This window comes from Erinaceus europaeus, chromosome X (assembly GCF_950295315.1).
Source record: "Erinaceus europaeus chromosome X, mEriEur2.1, whole genome shotgun sequence".
In the NCBI taxonomy this organism is placed as follows: domain Eukaryota; kingdom Metazoa; phylum Chordata; class Mammalia; order Eulipotyphla; family Erinaceidae; genus Erinaceus; species Erinaceus europaeus.
This window is the reverse complement of record NC_080185.1, coordinates 88891343-88910924: the sequence shown is the minus strand read 5'-3', so window position 1 is coordinate 88910924 and position 19582 is coordinate 88891343. Positions and strand designations below refer to the sequence as shown.

Genomic DNA, 19582 nt, shown 5'->3' with positions numbered 1-19582 from the left:
AACGGTATCATCTGTTTTCCATCTACACCATGCCTCGGCCTCGCGTGAGCTTAATGTGCAGCTTGGCGATACAAGAATCCGGCATGAAGCCCAGCCAGTCTATCTTGGCGTTACTCTCGATCGCACTCTGTCATTTCACGAACATCTCATAAAAACTGCAGCAAAGGTGGGTGCGAGGAATCACATCATTGCAAGACTGGCCAGCTCCTCATGGGGCGCGAGCGCTTCCACACTACGATCATCCTCTCTGGCATTATGCTATTCCACTGCAGAATACTGTGCCCCAGTATGGTTCCGTAGCCCCCATGTCCACTTGGTCGATTCCAAATTATATTCCTCCATGAGGATAATTTCTGGAACCATCCGTTCCACCCCGGTTCCATGGTTGCCAGTTCTTAGCAACATCACCCCGCCAGATATTCGTCGGGATGCGGCATCATCTAAGCTCATTTCCCACGTCTACGCTCGACTGGACCTGCCAATATACGCGGATATCTTCGCCCACCCTGTCCAACGCTTGACGTCTCGTCACCCAATCTGGTCCCCTATGCCTACACTGAACTTCTCTGTTCCAGTCTCTTGGAAACAGAGCTGGCAGTCAGCTGAGGTAAAGAACAAACACCTCATCACAGACCCCTGCAAGCGTCAACCCGGCTTTGACCTAGCACGTTATGACTGGGCCCTCCTCAATTGCTATCGAACAGGCCATGGCCGGTGTGCCGCTATGTTCCATCGCTGGGGAGCCAGAGACGACCCGAACTGCCCCTGCGGCTACAGACAGACTATGACCCACATAGTCAACGACTGCCACCTCTCCAGATTCAAAGGAGGTCTCGAAACTTTACATCAGGCTCAACCTGACGCTGTTGACTGGCTACCGAAGAAGGGCAAACGCTAGAAGAAGAAGAATTCCCAACTTAGGTTCCTTTCCACCATTTTGCACCAGGACCACCCCCACTCCCCTCCTTCCCCAGAATTTTTTGCTTTGGTGTAGTTTCTCTCTCTGTCTATCTCTCTCTGTATTACTCTTTTTTTTAATGTTTTATTTTTTATTTCTTTCCTCCTCTACCTTCCCCTTCTCTCTCAATTTCTGTCCTATCCGATAAAAAAAAAAAATGGCCACCAGGAACAGTTGATTTGTATTGCCAGCATCAAGCCCCAGCTGTAACCCTGGAGGAAAAGAGATAGATAGACAGACAGAGAGATAGATAGATAGGAAGATAGACATCTGCAGACCTGTTCACCATTTGTGAAGCTTCTCCCCCACCCCCTGCAAGAGGGAAACCGGGGGCTCAAACACCGATCCTTGTGTGGGTCCTTGAGCTTAGTTTTATGTGTGCTTAGTACTATGGACACTTATCTGGGTGCACCACCACCTGGCCCTAGTCTTGGTCATCTCTGAGATCAAACTTGAAGAGTGTGGCCTTTGTCATGCCAGTCGAGGCCTGGATAATCCAATCATCTGTCATATAGAGAGAAAAACCAAGATGCATTCCTGGAGTTATGAAAATTATGTGGTTTACCAGTTTGCTGAAGTAGTTCAAAAGCAGCTTTAAAATGACAAAAAGGGGGGTCGGGCGGTAGCGCAGAGGGTTAAGCGCAAGTGGCGCAAAGCGCAAGGACTGGCATAAGTATCCAGGTTCCAGCTCCCAGCTCCTCACCTGCAGGAGAGTCGCTTCATAAGCGGTGAAGCAGGTCTGCAAGTGTCTATCTTTCTCTCCCCGTCTCTGTCTTCCCCTCCTCTCTCCATTTCTCTCTGTCCTAGCCAACAAGGAACAACATCAACAACAACAATGATAACCACAACAAGGGCAACAAAAGGGGAAAAAATGGCCTCCAGGAGCAGTGGATTCATGGTGCGGGCACTGAGCCCCAGCAATAACCCTGGAGGCAAGAAAAGAAAAAAGAAAGATAGACTTGCTTCAGCACTTGTGAAGCATCCCCTGTGCAGGTGGGGAATGGGGGGGCTTGAATATGGATCCTTGCGATTAAGTACTATGTGACTTCCCTTGGTGCATCACTGCCTAGCTCCCGTATGTCACAACTTCTTTAACTACTCATCTGCTGTTGGACACTGGGATTGTTTCCAAATGTCAGCTATTACAAAGCGTACTGCCATGAACACAGGTGTGCAAAGAATTTTTCGAATAGGTGTTTCTGTGTTCCGATGGATAGATGTCTAAGAGAGGAATCACTGGTTATACGGTAGGTAGATTTTTAATGTTTTCAGGCATCTCCAAACTGTTTTCCACAAGGGCTGCACTAATTTGCATTCTCACAACCAGTGTAATTGGCTTCCCTTCATTCCACATCCTTGCTGGCCCACTTCTGTGTTTTCTTTCTTTCTTTTTTAATATTTATTTATTTCCTTTTGTTGCCCTTGTTTTATTGTTGTAATTATTGTTGTTATTGATGTCATCGTCGTTAGATAGGATAGAGAGAAATGGAGAGAGGAGGGGAAGACAGAAAGGGGCAGAGAAAGAGAGACACCTGCAGACCTGCTTTACCACCTGTGAAGCGACTCCTCTGCAGGTGGGGAGCCGGGGGCTCGAAACGGGATCCTTACACTGGTCCTTGTGCTTTGTGCCACATGTGCTTAACCCGCTGCGCTACCGCAGGGACTCCCCACTTCTGTGTTTTCTTATTCTGGAACCTCTAACCAAGACCCGATGACACTAGGGACTCAAACCCAACTTCATCTTAGAAGTAGGATTGCTCAATCACAGTGTCCAGTGATTTGACAAGTCATGACTGCTATTTGGCTAGGGACTGTTCTCAAAGTTGGGGAAACAATGAACAAAATAGACCCAGCATCCTAAGGGTGACCCAAGACATGGTACAGTGGTCAGAGTGCTGGGCACTCTGGTTCCCTCTCCCATGTATGTACGTATCTATCTATCATAAATAAATCTTAAATAATAATAATTGAATAATAATTAATAAGACAATATCTTAAAGAATAATCACCTAGGAGGGAATGGCACATTTTACTCAGTTGAATATTGCTGCTTTGTCTTTAACTGGAGTAAGGGTGTTCATGCTTGTCGACTGCTCTCTCAAATACCAATCCTGGATTAGAGTTTCTGTGCCAGACCACAGTTTTTTAAAATAATCCACAAGCAGGCAGGAAATGGGCTGAGAACAGATAAACGAGCAAACTGAAAACAAAAACCAAAACAAGAGGAGGTAAACAGAACATCCTCCCTTCATAATAACCTGATGGCTTAAATACAACCCTGGTAATTATTACGTTGATTATTACAGTATAAACAGTTCAATTAAAATGCTGACAGGTACAGAGAATCTAGAGAGCAAGGTCCTACTAAACTCCAATACACACAAAAATACTTTATATGTAAAGACAAAAGGCTTGACAATCAATTGAAAAAGTTTCCCTTTAGTTACACATGATTAGAAGACTAGAGTAGATATTATAAAGCAGATAAAATAAACTTGAAGGCAGTATTCCCACAGATGAAAGGGAAGCATAATACTTATAGAAAGGGAAATACCATATTGATAGAAGAGTTTCTTAGAAAGATAAAGAAATTATAAATGTGTGTATGAAATAGCAAGGTCTTAGTATACATGAAGCAAGAACTGGAAGAATCATGGTGGGAGATTATTTTTTTCTTATTGCCACCAGGGTTATTGCTCCTGGTGACCATCTTCTTCCTTCCTTCCTTCCTCCCTCCCTTCCTCCCTTTCTTCCTCCCTTTCTTCCTCCCTCCTTTCCTTCCTCCCTCCCTCCCTTCCTTCCTTCCTACCTTCCTTCCTTCCTTCCTTCCTTCCTTCCTTCCTTCCTTCCTACCCTTTTAATTTTCTTTTTCCATTGCCACCAGGGTTTTTTATGGGGCTTGGTGCTGGCACAACAAATCTTCCCGCAGCCATTTTGTCCCATTTATTTTCTTTCTATTTCACTTGGTAGGACAAGGAGAAAGGAAGGGAGAGGGAGATAGAGTGGAAGGGAGAAAGACAGACATCTTCAGACCTGTTTCACTGCTCATGAAACCTCTCCCCCACACACACACACACAGGTGGGGACTGGGGACTTGAACCTGGGTCCTTGCATATAGTAATGTGTGAGTTCAACTTGTCGGGGTTCTCCCCGACAGGTAGTCGCGAGGAGGGGAGATCTGGACCAGCCGGACCCCCCCTTCTGGGGCTGAGCGGGAGGGAGAGTGTCGACGACTTAAGAAAAGACACCACACCAAGTCGGGAGTTCTGTCAAGGCAGTGACTCGCTTTATTGAGAAAAAGACCATTTTTTATAGGCAGGGGGTAGAGGCAGGGATGGGAAGGTAGGGTGAGATGACGTTAGAGGTGGTGTGAGGTGGTGTCACCGTCAGTGGAGCCTATGCTCTTTACGCATCATCAGCTGGAGGGCAGAGGTGAATTCAGGCACGGCCTATAGGAAATGCTGTGTCACTCTGAGGAAGTTAGTGACCATCAGTGAAACTCGAGCCAGGCTTACAGAATGTCTGCTGGGCCTAGATCGGGGCCAAGCAGACCCCAACACAACTGACTGCTCCACTGTCACTGGCTTCTTCTTTCTTTCATCATTTTTTCTCTTTATTTCTTTTGATAAAGATATAAATCAAGAGAGAAAGGGATGAGGCCAGCAAAATAGCTCACTTGGATAGTGTGCTGCTTTGCCCTGTATGTGAACCAGGTTAGAGCCCTGCCCCAGCACACTGGAGGAAGCTTCAGTGCTGTAGTCAGTCTCTCTCTCTCTCTCTCTCTTTCTGTTTCTATCTAAAAAGAGATAGGGAATGGTGAGACAGAGGAGAGAGAACTAGAGATACCTGCAGCCATGCTTCACCCTGCAGGTGGGGACGGGGGGTGGCTTGAACCTGGGTCCTTGTATATGGTAATGTGTGCTCTACTTGGTGTGCCACCACTTGACCCTTCTCCTGGGAGATTTTAACGCCCCCTTTGGCTGATGGAATCACTAGACTCCCGAAAAAATTAGTTAAGACATAGAAGACTTGAGCAGTACTCTCAGTCACCTCGAGCTACTTGATACATATGTAAACCGCCATCCACCAATTGCAGAATATAGTCTTCTCAAGTGTATATGGTATATTTAACCACAATAAACTATATCCTCAACCACAAGATATATTTCAATAATTTTTAAGGATCAAGATCATCAAGAGTACATTCTGTGATTGCAGCTGAACTAAACTACAAATCAATTAAATACATGTTATATTGGAACCCTCCAAATCTGAAAATTAAGAGCATGCTTTTAAATGATTCATAGGTCAAAGATGCAATCACTAGGAAAGATAGACAGTGGCTTAAGGTGAATGACAAAGTAGGGCAGATTAGAAGATTTTTACCTCATCTTGGATGGGCTTGAAGGAATCATGTTACGCGAGATAAGTCAGAAAGAGAAGGATGAATATGGGATTGTCTCACTCATGGACAGACGTCAAGAAATAAGAACAGAAAGGGGAAACACAAAGTAGAACTGGGACTGGGTTTGGTGTACTACATCAAAACAATGGATTCTGGTGGATGAGATGGGCTTTCAGATCTTGGTGCGTGATGGTGGAGGAGGACCTAGACTGGGTTTGAGAATGTTTTGCAGAAAACTGAGAAATTTTACACATGTATCAACTATAAACCACTAACTTACTAAAAAGAAAAAAGAAAACAAAAGAAATGATTAGAGAAAAACATATAGGTTTAAATTTCAATATTGGAAAAAATTGTTACTGTTTCTTGGCCTTTTGGCTAAGAACAAGTGTAGTATCTTTTTATTTTCTTCTTTTAAAATTTATTTTACTAATGTAATAATTGCCAGCAAGACCATAGAATAAGAAGGGTACACAATCCCCACCACCAGAATTCCTTATCCCATCCCCTCCACTGAAAGCTTTCTTTTTTTTTTTTTTCTTTTTTACCAGAGCACTGCTCAGTTCTGGCTTATTGAACCTGAGTCTTTGGAGCCTCAGGCACAAGAGTTTCTTTGTATAACCATTATGCTATCTACCCTCTGCACGAAAGCTTTCCTGATCTTTATCCCTCAGGAAGCATAGAACCAGGATCATTATGGGGTGCAGAAGATGGATGATCTGGCTTCTGTAATTGCTTTTCCACTGGTAATGGGTATTGGCAGGTCGATCCAAACTCCCAGCCTGTCTATCTTTCCCTAGTGGGGCAGGGTTCTGGAGAGTTGGGGTTCTAGGACACATTGGTAAGATTGATAGCTTGTGCCTTGATACTCACAAACTGATCAGTCATTGAGTGTGAGCTACCAAGGGAATGAGTGTGACCTGGAGTGAAGCAGCTCCCTCTGTTTATGATAATCACTGGAGGGTCCAAAAGCTATCTGTCAATTACATGTCCAGAGTGGAGGGACTAAGGCCCTTCACTGAAGGGGGACCCGGATGGAGCATCATATGTCATTTTATGAATATGCCTTTTAAACCAGACCAACACTGCCAGTGATATGACAGAGTGGATTACATATATGAGGACACATAAGATCAATGAATGGAAAAAAAAAACAATCATGATAGTTACCACCCACTGTGTGGTGAGCACTATGGTAGGAACTGATGATACTGAGAAAAGATAAATTCCCTGTTCCTGCTCTTTGTGGTGGGAAGCAGCACAGGCAACAATACGAAATAAAAATCTCACATAAACCTACTGTCATGAAAACGCTGTAGGAGTGATGTAGCGAAGAATCCACTCTGTCTTTGACAGAGTTGGGAGTCGATGGTATGAGTGGGTTGGATTTCTAGAAAGGTTTTAGATAATATTTTTCGCCTTTAGAAGACCAATAAAGAATGTGGTGTTTGAGGCATTCTCTAGGTAGCATTCTGACTTTTCTTTAATGCACTCACAGAGTATAATTTAGTTTAGAAAAAAAAATGATATACAAAAGAGTTCATCTTCTAAAACAATTGCTAATGGAGGACACGTCTTTACTATATAAATAATACATTACTCCCAGAAACACACCTCTCATGCTGCACTGAGAGAAAAAAAATTATACTATTTTCAGGACAAATATTTCTTTTCTTGGAAAAATATATCGAAGCAGGATATGAACAAAGGTTCATTTATCACATAGTGGAGCTCTGCAATAAGCAAAGATTACTTATTACATTTTATTCTGCTCTCTTATAAAAATATTTTATTTTATTTTATTATTATTATTTTTTATGAGAGAGTGAGAAAGTAGAACACTGCGTGGGCATATGCGTTTCTAAGTCTCAAACCTAGAATCTCATTCAAATCCTTGTACGCCAGTGCCAAGCTACCACCTTGTCCACTGTTTAGTGCTTTATAACCTACAAGACATTATTTTAGAAATGTGCTCATGATATAAAAGTGAAGTTCCTGGGGGCTGGGTGGTGGCTCACCTGATTGAGGACACATGTTACCATGTGCAAGAACCTAGGTTCAAGTCCCTGATCCCCACCTACATGGGGGAAGCTTCACAAATGGTGGAGCAGTACTGCAGGCATCTCCTCTTTGTCCCTGCTTTTCTATTTTCCTGTCCCCTCTCGATTGTCTCTATCTAATAAAATAAAAATAATTTACAAAATGAAGTTTCAGCCATTACTTGGCAATATATAGCGTCTCAATAGGAAACAATAAGGCTGATGAACCAAGATGGAGTCAGTTAAGCTAACCTCTACATGTTGTGTCACTCATGGTCTCTCTTCAAGGAAAAAGACAAACAACAGAAGGTCACATTCAGCAAACATTTCAAAACTGCCTCCATGAAACTCCTGTAAACCATTAACCCCACCCAACCCCCTCAGAAAGAAGTAATCTTACTTCCTATAAACATACTCATGGGAGCTGGGCAGTGTCACACCAGGTGAAACAAACAGTACCAAGAGCAAGGATCTGGGCTTGAGCCCCTGCACCCCACCAGCAGGAGGTTTGCTTCACAAGCGGTGAAGCAGGTCTGCAGGTGTCTTTCTCTCCCTCTCTATATGTCCCCTTCCTCTCTCAAATTCTCTCTGTCCTATTTAATAAAAATGTAAAAAGATATAAAAAGGGAAAAATGGTCACTGGGAGTGGTGGTGCTGGCACTCAGCTCCAGCAATAACCCTGGAGGGGAAAGAAAAAAAAGAAGAAAAAAGAAAAAGGAAATGAAAGAAATGAACACACTTCCTGGAGCTGGGCTGCGACTCACCTGGTAGACCACACATAGTACCATGCACAAGGACTTGGCGTCAAGCCTCCAGTTCCCACCTACAGTAGGGTGGGGAAGCTTCAAGAGTGGTAGAGAAGCATTTCAAGTGTCTCTCATCCTTTATCTCTATCTCTGCCTCTTTCTTTATCTCTTTTTCCCCTTTAGAGTCACTGGGGTTCAGTGGCAGCGCTAAGAATCCACCGCTCCTGGCAGCCACCCCCCCCCCCCGCCGCTACCCCCGCCCCCTTCCCCCCCTCCCCCCTCCCACCCCCCACCCCCACCCCCCTCCCACCCCCCCACCCCCACCCCCACCCCCTCCACACACATTTTTAGTGGATAGAGACAGCCAGAAACCAAGAGGGAAGGGGTTACAGAGAGAGAGACAGAGAGACACCAGCAATCCTGTTTCACCCCTCGCAAAGCTTTCCCCCTGCAGGTGGGGGCCGGGAGCTTGAACCCGGGTCCTTGTGTATTGTAGCATGTGCTCTCAACCAGGTGCACCACCACCCGGCCCCAGAAAACTCGTGTCTTTGTGTAGGCAACCGGCTATGCTGTCTGGCACTGGTTCAGGCTGCAATCCTCCCGGTTCTCCCCATCCTCCCGCCCTCAGTGAAGACGAAAGTCATGGTCACATGTTTTGAGTACCATCGCTAAGGGCCCTGCATTTGGAGCCCCAGATGAGGGAAATGTGACTCTGACTCTGTGCTCACACCCGACCCAGCCTTTCTGGAGGTCTTCAAGGAGAAGCGCTGGGTTACAGGGTGTGCGTGTGCCTTATACGTGTGGCTTATGCATGCAGTGACTTTTTCTTTTTCTTTTAATATTTATTTATTTTGGATAGACACAGAAACTGGGGGAAAAGGGAGACTTTAAGAGGGAAAGAGACTGGGGGGGGAGAGGAAGATATTAAGAGGGAGAGAGACTGGGGCTGGGCGGTGGCACACCGATTAAGCACACATAGTACTAAGCACAAGGACCCACACAAGGATCTTCTTGGTTCGAGCCATTTACAGGGGGCTAGTTTCACAAGTGGTGAAGCAGATCTGCAAACGCCCATGTTCAGCGGGGAAGCAATTACAGAAGCCAGACCTTCCACCTTCTGCAACCCATAACGACCCTGGATCCACAGTACCAGAGGGATAAAGAATAGGAAAGCTATCAAGGGAGGGGATGAGATACGGAGTTCTAGTGGTGGGAACTGTGTGACGTTCTACCCCTCTTATCCTATGGTTTTTGTCAGTGTTTCCTCTTTATAAATAAAAATTAAAAAAGGAGAGACAATTGCAGGACCACTCCATAAACTTGTGAAGCTTCCTCCCTGCAGGTGGGGACCGGGGGCTTGAACCTGCTCCCTGAGCACTATAATGTGTGTGCTTCACCCGATGTGCCACCTGTGCCCCCCACCCCCGCCCCGCACCAACCCGCTATTCCCTTCCCCTTCCCTTTCCATTATAGTGGTGGGTGCTTCAGTGCTGCAGGCTAACTTAGCACTTATTAAGGCAGAACACTGCTCAGTTCCAGCTTCTGGCGGTGCCAGGGATTGAACCTGCGACCTGAGGCTCCATCATGAATCGAGGGTGCAATGGCGGTGCATCTCCCTGGCCCTACGGCTTTATTGATCCTTCCCTGGACCCCTGCCCCCATGACACTTCATCCCTGTTTCCCTATGTGTTTGGGGGAGACTGTGAAAGGCTATGGTCACGCAAGCAGGGCAATACATTGGAGGAAAAAGGGCAAATGGGGGCGGTAGGGGGCCACGAAGATGAGTCATGGTGTGGGGGAGGGGAACTCGTGCCCTTTGACTTTCCCGGATCTAGGGGTGCAAAATGTGAAAACTCAAGCCCTCCGGCTCTTCCGGCGAAGGCGTGTGCAGAACATAAGAACCAAGCTCTTCCGGGTCTAGGTTCAATGCCCCCCCCCCCCCCGCCCCCAGCAGACAGGGAGGTGTCTACCCACTGGGGTGGGCGTGAGTCAGCTCAACTGACACGCACTGTACTGCGCAAGTGCTGGTTTTCCCGCCGTACCGCTGAGGCTTCTGATTGGCTGGTGTCTTGGCTTCTGATTGGCTGGTGTCTTGGCTTCTGATTGGCTGGTGTCTTGGCTTCTGATTGGCTGGTGTCTTGGCTTTTAGGCGGCAAAGGAGAGCGAACCGGTCCCATTTTCCTCCCCTTTCTGCTCAGTGCTGAACTCTCTGCTTTGCGGCTTTGCGACAAGTATTGGTATGTTGGAGTGTGAGTGAGTGTGAGTGAGTGAGTGAGTGAGAGAGAGTAGGGAGGTTGTAGTATGTGGGCGCAGCTCTGCAGCTGTGTTCCCTGTGCGGGCCTCGAGCTTGTGTTCTCCTTTGAACAGTCGTTGCTGAACCGTTGGCCAAAATGGCGGGCGGCGGTGGGGGATGGGGCTCTGTGCAGTACACGTGGGGGCCATTGCGCAGGCGCGGGGGCCATTGCACAGCCGAGGGGAGCCAAGTGCGCAGGCGCGGGGGCCATTGCGCAGCCGAGGGGAGTCAAGTGCGCAGGCGCGGGGTGCAGTTGTCCATTTTGGACGAAGCCGTGAGGGTGTGCAAGTCGTCTCTCTGCGTTCTGATTTTTCCAGTGCCTGGAACTCAGCGGGTAGGCCCCTGAGGGTGGAGCGGGCAGGGATTGTGTGAGTGTGGAAGGGTTAGACGAAGATGGGGCCAGTCTCGGGGGCAGTATTGAAGTTTTGGAGGTGCGGTCCCCAGGGAAGATTATGGGGGTTCAGTGGGTCTGAGGAGAAAGCAGCAGCCTGGTAGGCCCCGAGGGCCCGACTAGCTTGGGGGAGGGGAGTCAGCACAGTCTGCGGGGTCTGAGGCAGCTGGGGTTTCAGGGTTTATGTCTTTTGGTCTCTGAGCCTATAAAGTAGCTACTGCCGGGTGGGCCCCGGGGTTTGAATCCCGCTGTTTCACCCCACGGGGGTTAGAGGGTTGCGGGAGAAGTTTTGCGGCTCGTGGCGGGTCTCTTTTCTGCTTGAAGGTTAACTTAGGCCCAGTGAAATGGCTCCCGTCGTCGATGGTACGCTGCTTTGCCACGTGCACGACCCAAGTTCAAGCCCCCTCCCCCCACAGTGCAGAAGCTTGGGTGCTGTGCTTTTTATTGTTCTCTTTATCTAAAAAAAAATATGAAAAACATGGAAATGATAATATATATATGTGGTGGCCTGGAGTAAGAAAACTGCATACGTGACTGAAAGAGTAGCTAAGATGGCGGTGGTGTGGTATTTTTTGTGCCCTGTTGAGTCTCGTGAGTCTCGTGACCACCGGGGTGCCGGTTTAGCTTGTATGGAGGGGGTGGTGGATTTGGACGAAAAGGAAAGTGTGTTGCGATATTGAGACACCAGGAACCCGAGACACCAGAATGGGGACTCCGGGGAGCTTGAGCATGCGCAGTGTTACTACAGCCCCTTTCCAGACTGGAGAGGCGTGCTGTGAAACAAGCTGGGTTTTTTTTTTTTTTTTGGCTTTTTTTTTTTTTTGGTTTAGTTTTTTTTTTTTTTTTAATTTTTAATTTTGGTTTTTTATTTTTGTTTTTTAATTAAAAAAATTTTTTTTGGTTTTTTAAATTTTATTTTTTTGGTTTATTTTTTATTTTTTTTATTTTTGGTTTTTCATTTTTTTATTTTAGTTTGTTTATTTTGGGGGGCTTGTTATTTTAATTTTGGGATTTTTTTAAATTTATTTTTTTATTGGTTTTTTATTTTTGGTATTTTTGGTTTTTTTTGTTTTTTTATTTTTGGTTTATTAATCTTTTTATTTTTGTTTTTTGAATTTAAAATTTTTTTATTTAAAATTTTTCTTTTATTTTTTTAAAAATTTTTTTTGGTTTTTTAAATTTTATTTATTTATTTGTTTTTTTATTTTGGTTCTTTCATTTTTTATTTTAGTTTTAGTTTTTTTATTTTTGGGGGGCCTTTGTTTTAATTTTTGGGTTTTTTAAAAAAATTTTATTGATTTTATTTTTGGTATTTTTATTTTTCGTTTTTTAATTTTGGTTTATTAATCTTTTTATTTTTGTTTCTTTTTTTTCGTTTATTTTTGTTTTTTAATTTTATTTTTATTTTTGGTTTCTTTATTTTTTATTTGTTTATTTTGGTTATTTTTTGTTTTTTTATTTTCGGTTTTTTGGTTTTTTTGGTTTATAATTTTATTTTTGTTTTTTTGGTTTATTTTTTATTTATTGGTATTTTTGGGGTTTTTATTTGTTTATTGGGTTTTTGTTTTTTTTCTTTTTGGCTTATTTTATACTTTTTATCATTTTTGGGTTTTTTGGTTTTTATTTTTGGTTTTTGTCTTTATTTTTTATTTTATTTTTTTCTTTTATTTTTGGTATTTAAAATTTTTGGTTTTTTATTTTTCATTTTTTGTTTTTTTTTCTTTTTTCGTTTTCGTTTTTTGGTTCTTTCATTGTTTTTTTTTAATTTTTGCTTTATTTTAGTTTTTTTGGTTTCTTTATTTTTTATTTTTCTATATTTTGTTTTTTTATTGTTTGGTTTGTTTTTCATTTTTGTTTTTTTGGTTCTTTTATTTAGTTTTTTTATTTTTTGCTTTATTTTTGGTTTTTTTTGGTTTCTTTATTTTTCATTTGTTTATTTTTCTATATTTTGTTTTTTTATTTTTTGTTTTGTTTTTTTATTTTTGTTTTTTTGGTTTTTCATTTATTTTTGTTTTTTATTTTTTGGGTTTATTGTTTTTTATTTTTGGTTTATTTTTTATTTATTTTATTTTTTTGGTTTTATTTTTATTTATTGGTTTTTTGGTTCTTTTTTGTTTACTTTTGGGTTTTTTATTTTTGGTTTTTTACTTTTTATTATTGTTTGGGTTTTTTGTTTTTTATTTTTGTCTTTATTTTTATATATATATTTGGTTCTTTTATTTTTTTAATTCTTTTTTGGTTTGTTTTTTTGTTTGTTTTCTGGTTTCTTTTATTTTTTTTTCTTTGGTTCTTTTATTTTTGTTTTTTATTTTATTTTTGGTTTATTTTTTTTGTTTTTGTATTTTTATTTTTGTTTTTTTTGGTTTCTTTATTTTTTATTGTTTTTTGGTTCTTTTTTGTTTACTTTTGGGGTTTTTTGGTTATTTTATTTTGTTTTTTGTTTATTTATTTATTGGTTATTTGTTTATTTTTGGTTTATTAATCTTTTTATTTTTGCTTTTTGGATTTTAAATTTTTTAATTTTGTTTTTTTATTTTTTTTGTTTTTTTTTGGTTCTTTCATTTTTGTTTTTTAATTTTATTTGGTTTTATGGTTTTTTATTTTTGGATAATTTTTGTTTTTTATTTTTGGTTTTTTTATTTTATTTTATTTTTTATTTTCTTTTTTTTTGGTTCTTTTATTTTTGTTTTTTACTTTTATTTTTATTATTTTTGGTTTTTGTTTTTTTGGTTTCTTTATTTTTTGTTTATTTTGGGGTTTTTTTGTTTGGTTTTGTTTTTTGGTTTATTTATTTTTTTGGTTTCTTTATTGTTTATTGGTATTTTTTGGGTTTTTACTTGTTTATTGGGTTTTTGGGTTTTTTGTTTACTTTTTATCATTTTTTTGTTTTTTGGTTATTTTTGTTTTTTGTCTTTATTTTTGTTTTTTTTTTGGTTCTTGTATTTTTTGTATTTTTGCTTTTTTATGGTTTTTTATTTTTTGTTCATTTTTTGGGTTTTTTTTGGTTTCTTTATTTTTTGTTTTTTCTTGTTTGTTTTTGGTTTATTTTTCATTTCTTTTTTTTGGTTCTTTCATTTTTTTGTTTTTTTATTTTTGCTTTATTTTTGTTTTTTTGGTTTCTTTATTTTTACTTGTTTATTTTTCTTTGTTTTTTTTGTTTTGGTTTTTTATTTTTTTTTGTTTTTTGTTTTTTATTTTTGGTTTTTTGGTTTTTTATTTTTGGTTTATTATTTATTTTTTTGGTTTCTTTATTTTAATTTATTGGTTTTTTGGTTCTTTTTTGTTTACTTTTTGGCTTTTTATTTTTGGTTTATTTTTTATTTTATTTTATTTTTTTGGTTTCTTTATTGTTATTTATTTATTGGTTTTTTGGTTCTTTTTTGTTTACTTTTTGGTTTTTTATTTTTGGTTTATTTTTTATTATTTTATTTTTGGTTTCTTTATTTTTATTTGTTGGTTTTTTGGTTCTTTTTTGTTTACTTTTTTGTTTTTTATTTTTGGCTTATTTTTTATTTTATTTTTTTGGTTTCTTTATTTTTATTTATTGGTTTTTTTTTGGTTCTTTTTTGTTTACTTTTTGGTTTATTTTTTACTTTTTATTATTTTTGGGTTTTATTTATTTTCGTTTTTTGTCTTTATTTTTGTTTTATTTATTTGGTTCTTTTATTTTTGTTTTTTTATTCTTTTTTGGTCTTATGTTTTTTGTCTGTTTTTTGGTTTCTTTTATTTTTTATTTTTCTTTGGTTCTTTTATTTTTGTTATTTTATTTTTGGTTTATTTTTATTTTTTATTTTTTTATTTTTTGTGTGTTTTTATTTTTGTTTTTTTGGTTTCTTTATTTTTTGTTGTTTTTTGGTTCTTTTTTGGTTTTTTACTTTTGGGGTTTTTGGTTTTTTTATTTGTTTGGTTTTTTATTATTTATTTATTGTTTTTTTGGGAGGTTTTTTGTTTTTCTTTATTTTTGTTTTTGTCTTTATTTTTGGTTATTTATTTTTGGTTGTTTTTATTTTTTGTTTTTTTTGGTTTATTTATTTTTTTAAATTTATTTAATTTTGTTTTTTGTTTTTATTTTTTAATTTTTTATTACTTTTGGTGTTTTTTGGTTTACTTTTGTTTTTTTTTAATTTGTTTATTTTTAGTTTTATTTTGCTTTTATTTTTGTTTTTTTTATTTTTTTATTTTGGTTTTTATTTTTTTGCCTGCAGGGTGATAGACATCTGCAGACCTGCTTTACCGCTTGTGAAGCGACCCCCCCTGTAGTTGGGGAACCGGAGGCTTGAACTGAGCTCCTTAAGTCGGTCTTTGAGCTTTGTGCCACATGCACTTAGCCTACTGCATGCGCTACAGCCCGACCTCCACACCCCATGTTTTTTATTGCAGAGAAACAAATTGAGAGGGAAGCACAGGGGGAGATAGAGAGAGACAGAGAGATACTGCAACCCTGCTTCACCATTTGTGAAGCTTTATCCCTGCAGATGGGGGACCAGGGACTTGAACCGAGGTCTTTTGTGCGCTACAAATCCACCACTCCTGACGGCTATTCTTTTATTTTTTTTTAATTTTGTGTTTTCTGTTTTATTGATAGGGCAGAAATTGAGAGGGGTAAGGGAGATGGAGAATGAAAGAAACTGAGAGACAGTGGTAGACCTGCATTGCCACTCGTGAGGCATCCCTGCCGCTGGTGGGGAGCGGGGCCTCAAACCCAAGTCCTTCCATCAGTCCTTGCGCATAGCAATGTGTGCTTAACAGGGTCATCTGTTCATGCTTTTTTAAAAAAGTTCTGTTTTGTATAGTCAGCTTCACATTACTTGTTACAGAATCCTTTGTAATTTTTATTTTATGATTATATCTTTTGTTATGCCTAGCATATATATTAGACATTCTAGTATAGGTCTGCACAGGGAGATAGATTTATAGAGTTCAGTATGTCATGTGTCTTTAGGCATCTACTGGGGATCTTGGAAGGTATCAACTTCCACTATATGATTATCTACTATATGATTCTACTGTATGACTCTTTTAAAAATAAATTCTCCAATTTACAACTTTTCTTTCAGTGTGAACAATGAGTGGCCGTGCAAGAGCTCGATCTACAAGGAGAGTGGACTATTCCAGGTCCAGTCTGGTTGAACTTCTGCTGGTGAGTGCTTTTAACATTTTATTTCCATTGGCTGAAAGCAATTCTGGGAAAAAAAAATGTTGAGCGTGTTCTATAAAGGCTTTCCCTGCTGAAAATGGGAACAAAATGAACCCCATGAATGAGCTCTTGAGCAAGTGCTATATCTGAATGTGTACATTTATGTGGGCCTAGAAATCATCCCTATAATTATCCTAGTGTACTTATTAATAAACAGGCCCCTTGAAAGTACAAAATATGGGGAAGCAATTACAGAAGCCAGACCTTCCACCTTCTGCATCCCACAATGACCTTGGGTCCATACTCCCAGAGGGTTAAAGAATAGGAAAGCTGTCAGTGGAGGGGATGGGATAAGGAGTTCTGGTGCTGGGAATTGTGTGAAGCTGTACCCCTCTTATCATATGGTTTTGTCAATGTTTCCTTTTTATAAATAAAAAAAAAATTTAAAAAGGACAAAATATTTTTTCAGATTTTTTGGTCCTTGGTTAGATACCTTTCTATCTTTGGATAGTTACAGAGAACAGGAAATATCTCTTCTGATTTCTGAAGCACATATATGTGTGCTTCCTCTTACTCTAGAGTACTTACTTATATTCATATGATTCACTTGAAACTACTCTCCCCCCCCCCCAATCCAGAAGGATGACAAAAAGACTGAAGAAGCATCTGCTGAGGCCTCAGCTGAGGCATCAGCTGAGGCATCAGCTGAGGCTGGGGCTGTGGCTGGGCCTGTGGCTGCGGCTGCGGCTGCTGAACAAAAAAAGGAGGATACAGCCACTGGATCACTTGAGCGTCAAGGTAAACAGGGATGAAGGACAATTTGGTGTTTATATTATACTACACACACACACATGCTAAGGTACAGAGCTTAAGTCAATAATGCTGTTAGAATTTGCTGGTTAAATTAATAACCATCTTCTCCCATAAGAAGCTGCAGCAGAAAGTACTAGTCAGGATGTGACTGTGAAAGACACTGGAGTTGAGACCCGCGAGGTCCCCCCTGAAGGGAGAATGAGATTTTCACGGAAACAAACTGCTCGTAAGACTCAGGGAGGAAGAGGTATGTTACTCATTGGTGGTGTAAGCTGTTGGGTTGGGTCTGTTCTACAGTACTGTAACCAGTATAAAGGCTATTCATGCACCAAATTCTTGATTCCAAGCAAGTGTCCAGGAAAAACGAACTAAAAGCCATATTGTTGGATTTAAAAACATTGTTATGGGGTTTATTACTCTGGGGTAAATAATCTTTAACATCCATGGCAAGTCATTTAATACATTTTTTGAAAAAGGTCAACTACCTTAAGTGCACTTCTATTAATTGAGTAAACAGCGCAAGCTTAGTGATTTCTTTTTTTTTTCCTAAGTAGTGTATCATATATTTAAAAGAGTAGTTTGGAACACTGCATTTGAAGGGGGGAAGATGGTGGCACACCTGGCTGAGTGCACACATTACAGTGCACAAGGGCCCAGGTTCAAGCCCCTGACCCTCACCTACAGGGGAAAAGCTTCCCAAGCGGTGAAGCAGGGCTGCAGGTGTCTCTGTCTCTGCTTATTGAAGATCTTGTAGTTTTTAGCTGAAATCACTAGGCTTGCTCTACTTCAAATGATCTTTTAGTTAATTTCAGAGGATTTAATCTGTTCTGTGTTTGAGAAATCGGTTACTGTTTTAACGTCATAGAGTGATATATTAAGAAAACTTGTGCTTACATAGCAGAAATTGTCCAATCTAGCACACGAGTCCATGGTGACTACTGTCCTAATTTTGGTTTCAGCCAAGAAAACCAAAACTTATGATCCAGTCGGTAACAAAGAGGATTAAAGCATTGGATTCTCAACCATGAGGTACCTACCAAGTAAAATCCCCAGCAGCACATGTACCAGAGCAATGTCTGGTTCTTTCTCTCTGTCCTCCTATCTTTCTCAAGAATAAATACTTAAAAAAATCTGTCATGTTTTGTGAACCTTTATTGTCATCTAAGTTCTGCTAAGTAATGTTTATAACTGTTTTGTTTATATTGTAGATGGTGGACACCAGTAAAACACAAAGAAGACAAGCTGAAGTGTGAAACAGACAAGCTGAAGTGTGAAACATACTGTTGATGTTCTGATAATTTGACCTTTACAGTTTTCTCAATAAAGTTTTGCAGTTTACTCAAAAAACTGTCATGTGTATCTTTTGTTAAATGTGTTTCACCGCAGGGGCCAGGTATGGGCTGGGGCTCTTTAAGAAAGCAGCTGAGAATCCCAGGAAGAATTCTTTTTTAAAAAAAAATTATTTTCCCTTTTGTTGCCTTTGTTTTATTGTCGTAGCTATTGTTGTTAATGATGTCATCATTTTTGGATAGGACAGAGAAATGGAGAGAGGAGGGGAAGACAGAGGGGGGGAGAGAAAGATAGACACCTGCAGACCTGCTTCACCGCCTGTGAAGCGACTCCCTTCAGGTGGGGAGTGGGGGCTCAAACTGGGATCCTTATACTGGTCCTTGTGCTTTGTGCCACGTGTGCTTAACCTGCCATGCTACTGCCCGACTCCCCCAGGAAGAATTCTACATCCCTGCTTCTGAAAGCTACTAGGAGGAAGGTGGTTGAAACTTCCTCAGGGTTGAGAGGTGGAAGGCTCAAGTCAGGCTGGTGACATAACAAAGGCAAATGGGCCAGAGTGCTGACATAGACTCTTGGTTTTGGTCGGGGGGAGGTTAGAGTTCTCCCTGGAGCAGGCAGAATAGCCGTGAACTGTGTCTCCCCAAGTGGTGCCAGTCATCACACCCTCCTCTGAGCCTCAGTGCTTGACTTGGCACTTGAGTGTGGCCTTTAACGCTCCCAAGAGGAGACAGGGATTATACATTTCTAGGGTGAGTGGCACTGTCACCCTTATACCCTGGGGCATCTGAATTGATTTGGCGAAGTTGAGCTATGATCTTCAGCCACCACCCCAGCCCCCAGAAACCTTCCAGACTACTCAGAGGACCCAATTTTAGCTCTGACCCACCAGGCAGCACATCCTTTACTGATTTTTTAATGTTTATTTTCCCTTTTGTTGCCCTTGTTTTTATTGTTGTAGTTACTATTATGGATGTCATCGTTGTTGGATAGGACAGAGAAATGTAGAAAGAAGGGGAAGACGGGGAGAGAAACAGCTGAAGACCTGCTTCACCACTGAAGCGGCTCCCCACGAACCGGGGGCTCGAACTGGGATCCTTATGCCAGTCCTTAAGCCACCTGAGCTTAACCCGCTGCGCTACCGCCCGACTCCCCCTTTACTGTTTTTTTAAATCTCTAATTGTGGAAGGCTGGGCGACATCTGTGCTCAGTTCTCTCAAAACTTCCACACTCGACTAGGCTCAGAGACCACGTCTCAGGTGTCCAAGTAGGCAGGCACCACCCCATAAATAAACCTGGTGCCCTGTGGGTGATCACTTGATGAGTCCTTGAAGAAAGTGCATTATGTTCGGGCCTAAATGTAGCTGTCCTCAGCCCAGGGCGTACTGTGGGCAGCTAGTGGGCAGGTTGGGCCACTTTTTAATTTATTTTTATTCTTTATAAAATGGAAATAATTGACAAGACCATAAGACAAGAGGTATAATTCCACACAATTCCTACCATCAGAACTCCC

The 19582-nt window shown here is 40.6% G+C and overlaps 1 long non-coding RNA gene and 1 pseudogene across 1 annotated transcript; both read left to right on the top strand.

Moving 5' to 3' along the window:
- The first annotated feature begins 5721 nt into the window (after nucleotides 1-5721).
- LOC132535960 (U2 spliceosomal RNA) lies at nucleotides 5722-5866 on the top strand (annotated as a pseudogene).
- Nucleotides 5867-10708: 4842 nt separating this feature from the next.
- Nucleotides 10709-17023, top strand: LOC132535844 (uncharacterized). The gene is made up of 4 exons (XR_009547581.1): nucleotides 10709-10775; nucleotides 15890-15972; nucleotides 16608-16767; nucleotides 16898-17023. It is a non-coding gene; the product is annotated as an uncharacterized LOC132535844 (long non-coding RNA).
- Nucleotides 17024-19582: the final 2559 nt, after the last annotated feature.